The sequence below is a fragment of the Saccostrea echinata genome, unplaced genomic scaffold (assembly GCF_033153115.1).
Source record: "Saccostrea echinata isolate AGI-Se365-2 ecotype Australia unplaced genomic scaffold, CSIRO_AGI_Sech_v1 ptg000008l, whole genome shotgun sequence".
Taxonomy (NCBI): domain Eukaryota; kingdom Metazoa; phylum Mollusca; class Bivalvia; order Ostreida; family Ostreidae; genus Saccostrea; species Saccostrea echinata.
Window position 1 is genome coordinate 5973173 of NW_026889757.1, and position 5041 is coordinate 5978213.

The 5041-nt window shown below is 32.0% G+C and overlaps 1 long non-coding RNA gene across 1 annotated transcript; it reads left to right on the top strand.

The window, feature by feature from the left end:
- Positions 1-340: 340 nt before the first annotated feature.
- Positions 341-4637, top strand: LOC133181320 (uncharacterized). The gene is made up of 4 exons (XR_009720458.1): positions 341-719; positions 842-952; positions 2273-2367; positions 4532-4637. It is a non-coding gene; the product is annotated as an uncharacterized LOC133181320 (long non-coding RNA).
- Positions 4638-5041: the final 404 nt, after the last annotated feature.

Sequence of the window (5041 nt, forward strand, 5' to 3'; positions counted from 1 at the left end):
GGCGCCGTTTTGGTATTTACTGCCAAAAAGTGATATCACCTATTCGAATAAGTGATATCACCTATTCGAATAGGTGATATCACCTATTCGAATAGGTGATATCACTCATTCAAATTGAATAGGTGATATCACCTATTCGGATAGGTGATATCACCTATTCGAATAGGTGATATCACTTATTCGAATAGGTGATATCACTTATTCGAATAGGTGATATCACCTATTCGAAATGAATTGGTGATATCACCTGTTCGAATAGGTGATATCACCTATTCGTGCTGAATAGGTGATATCACCTATTCGAATAAGTGATATCACCTATTCGAATAAGTGATATCACCTATTCAATTTGAATGAGTGATATCACCTATTCGAATAGGTGATATCACCTATTCGCATTTCTTACAACAACAAATAATGAATGCTCCCTTCCTCAAGATTATCTAGATTTTCATTGGAACCAAGCAAATTCGGGCTGCGTTAGGGTCTGTAAGTCTCGTCATGTGACTCGCGAGATTTTTCGATAATATTAACTTCCAGGTACCTCACACATGGAGATGTGTATTGGGTCATGCATGTTTATGGTTTACACAAAGCGTATAAGGAAAGTTTAAGCAGTTGTACAAAGCCGGAGGGTTCTCCGACTTACGATGGATAAATTGAGGGTCGTAAAAGCTTGGGTGCGAGCAAGTAGGAGGAGAATTTCGATCGAAGTACAGGTAAACAAGTCAGAGAATGTCACCTGCTTGGGTATTCTTGAGTGAAATAGAAGTCTTATATTATACATTTGTATCTGATAAGAATAGTTTTGTTATCATCATTCCAACTAATTTATTAACAGATTTTTCTTGAATTCGAGGATAATGATGTTATTACCAGCTGATTAAGGAGGAGTAGTGTAAGTGTCAGATGGGTACGAACGTCATCTTGTGACAGCATCACCTTTGTTTGGGTAAATGATTTGTTCAGAATACGCTTCATTTATCAACAAAAATTTAGCTGTTGCATGTCAGTAGGTCTAGTTTTTTAAGTATTCAATGTTTGAAAGCACTTATCAGGTCCAGTACAATCTTTTGATTTAGCTATATATATAGCTTTATTAAGCTGTTCAGAATAGCTTAATTTAGCTATTTTATCACACTTTTTCTTAAATGTTTACTTTTCTCAGCATGCACAAAAAGTCGCACCTTGGTGCAGTGATGATACTCAACCTTGAACTCATCTGAAATTGATGCATTTAAAACTCACTCATTAAAATCTCCTTGCATACATGTGATAATTTTTAGGCCCAAATACTGTACAGCAGTCCTCAAAATACAGGAATTTGGGTGAAAATACTGTACACTGTTCATCAAAAAACTAAACAAAAAACTGTAAAAAAAATATTGACCAAAAGTCAATGTAAGAGGTTCATTTTTTAAGCTCTTCTGAGCCAAAGGCCCAAAGAGCTAATGCTATGGCCATTTGTGCGGTGTGCGTAAACTTTTTAGAATATGGGCCATAACTCAAGAACCCTTTGGCCAATTATTGTCAAATTTGTCACAGGGTATCCTTGGGCCAAGGGCTTCCGTTTATACTAAAACTAGGGTTGTGACCCTTAAACAAGGGGAGATAATTAGGAAAATAGAAACAAAAGAGACTTTGTACTCAAATTCTAAAAGTTTTTGGGCTACATATGCAATTGATACAGTTACTTCTTCAATGAATTTATAAAGGAGGCCAATTATGGTCAACAAGATAATTGATTAATTCTGTACATTCAATGAGAAGCAATCATACTTATCCATGCCTCAATGCACACAAGGTAGTGGACAGTTACTCAAATAATAGAAATTTATCTTTTGCTTAAAAGTAATCAAAAGTTGCAAAGTTGGAGCTATCTTTGATTTTGCTTGTTGTTTCGATAGCCCATAGCACATATATGAATAGTCAAATACATGCAAAACTGCATATAAATAGCTAAATCAAGCTATTTTGAATAGCTTAATAAAGCTAAATAGCTATTTCAAGCTATATAGCTAAATTAAGAGATTGTACTAGACGTGCTTATTTCCCAATCCCAACGATAAAACTTTCTTTATATATTCTGCAAATTCTCTCTGCATTTATCATTGAACAAAATTCACATGACTGCAATTATATGACCATATATTCTTCAGTTTAGAGAGCATGTTATAGAGGATATTTTGGTTAAAGTTTTGGTCTGTTTCATGCAGTGTTTGAAATATTCTTTCATCTTACACAATTGTATACATTAAGATTTATTTTATAGCTAAAGTACAAGAGAACTGCAGCATCTCAGACTACATGTACATCAACTTTGAATAATCTACCCGGTATATCCTCAAAAAGGCAACTCAAATACAGGTATGAAATTGATGTCACAAAATAAGTTTTTGGACTTACATTTACTCTTATAATTCATATACATATAAAGCATATAAAAAATAAAAATAGAAAAGAATTAAAGGTTCATCAGGTGACAGCTCAATCATGTATGGAATATTATTAGGCCAAATAAAAAAATATGTGTGGTTCCCTTTCGGCAATATTCAAATTTATTTTCCAGAATTTTCTGCGATTTCCGTCATCCACTTCGGTATTAGTTTTAGTTCCAGCAATGGCGGCCTCCATGCAAAAATCGTTTCAACACGTAGTGCAAGTGTTTGATGGTGTTAAATCTAAAGCAAGCTAGCATGGCGTGGCAGTATACCTTTTTCCAGCGCCATGTTTTTTTGTTTGTTTGTTTTTTGGTTGCCAAAATTAAATAAATATGCCCAAGAGTGGCGAGATTCAGTTAGTTGCTCTGTTTACAGCTGGTTTATAACAAGTGCATGCTGATTAGCCCCTTTATTATTTAATGCACGCAAAGGTGTGAAGTCAGGATAGGAAATCACTTCTGGCTTGAAAGCACACAGACAGCTGGCCAGATAACGTTTTTTGGAGTTAGGGGGAAGATAACATGAGAAAACATTTATTTGATTGCATTGATTACGCAAGAATTAGCCCAATGTGTAAGATAGATTAACTTGTAAACTATTAAATAATTTATATCAGGATCATTTCTTTTAAACCGAAAGTAGAAAAAAAAAACAGTTCATGAGGAAAAGTGAAAAAGAAGACTGCTGATTTTACATGAATAAAGTCAACTTGCAAAACACCAATATATATGAGAAATGAGCTTGGAAGTATGAAGTCTTCAATGAGGCAAAAAGGTTTCTTGAAAGGATTTAAAATTTTAATAATATTAAATATTTGTAATTCTGACAAATTTGAATGATTCTATGTCATCTTGCTTAGGTGATTTATTTTGTTTTAAACATTACTGTACAAAGTGTAGGTGTCACATTCTTTTCCTCCGACAGCTCTTAGCAGAACTTTCATGTCCGTTTTCTAGTTTATAGTTCAGAATTTATTATTAAGTAAAATAAGAACTGTTCTGGATAAAAGTAATTAATTAATTTCATTTATAAACACTGATTTTAAAAAAAGGATGTTCACTTTGGACTTTATTTTTTACAAAAAGAAAAGATTGTGTTTTCATTATTTTTGATTTAAAAATATTTGTTTCATATTCATAACTAGGGTGCCCCCTGCCAATGTTGACTAGTATATTTAACGCCACATCGAAATGCCACTTATTTTCTCCTTCACTCTGTTCATCCACAAATAAAACATTTCTTTTCTGAACCATAGTTGGAAAAGACTGAATTCAAAATAAACAAAACATTTATTAGTTATGAGTTATATACTCAGCTCTACACAAAATATTTCTGTTTTTTCGCATTCTATAATGTACAATTTTAGATTTTATATACCTGTATAAAGACTTCCGATAGAGAAATCATGATCTATATTTAAGATTTAATGTATAATGCTTAAGATATCCATTAATTTTACTTATAATATACAATTCTGAAATTAATAGCATCCTTTAAAAACAAGGATAGCACATATCATCTTCGTAAACACATAACATTCTAAAAAAAGAAAATATAATATCCAAATAACATTTAAATAATTCAATTTGCTCATGCTGATTTTCTTCAAACATTGTATTTTCTAGATGAGTATGAACTCGAATGAATAGAATCGGCAGACAACTGTTTAAATACCCAAGACATTTTATTCACACATTTAAGCACATATCTAATCCATATGCTTAAGAGAAAACATATCTAACACTCTACACATAAAATAGTTCACTTATGCTAACGAAAAGAAATAGGTATTATTTAGAAAAATTTAGAAAATTATTTTGTACAAAAAAAAAAAAAAAAAAAAAAAATCCCTACCTACCCTATTTTTTGGGAGGTGTAACTGGAACCACACATATTTTTTTGTTTGGCCTTAATGCTGAGTTTCCAAATGCAAAATTAAGGGTATTCGATATATTCCATACAAGTTGTCAATCATTTATTAGTGATTTATACAGAGGTTCATTTGCATATAAATGTTGATAACATTGTTTTACTGTCTTTATTAACTTGTAATACTAAATTTTATAAATTGACAAATTCATTCTTTTTAGAAAGTGCATATAATTTGGAAAAGAGACCATCAATCCACTGGGGGGTATCGCATGAAAGCAATGATTATAGAATATTGTAAGGCTGGAGGAGTTATAGTACAACAGGCAGGCAAGTAATGGTACTTTGTTCTGGAAATTTTTCGCCCCAGTTTTATTTTTCCAATTCTGCCCTCCTTACAAGTAGGTGAATTTAAAACAGGACAAATTCGAAGAAGGCAGCATATATCTTTTAAACACAAATGTGTCTGATCAAATTTGAAAAGGGCAAAATTGTTTTCAAGGGTGAAAGAGAGAATATTTTAAAAATTAGAATGGGGTGAAAATATCCAATAATACAGGTTATATGTATTAACACAGTACATATGCATTTCTCTTTTCTTTATAATGAAAATAATTTGTTCTGTAAAAGGACAAATTTTGTTCTGATTTGTATCAAATAAATAAATATGTGCCAGATTTATTATTTTGCAGGCACCTAAGTTACCATCAGTTGTGTGTCAAGCTGTGCAA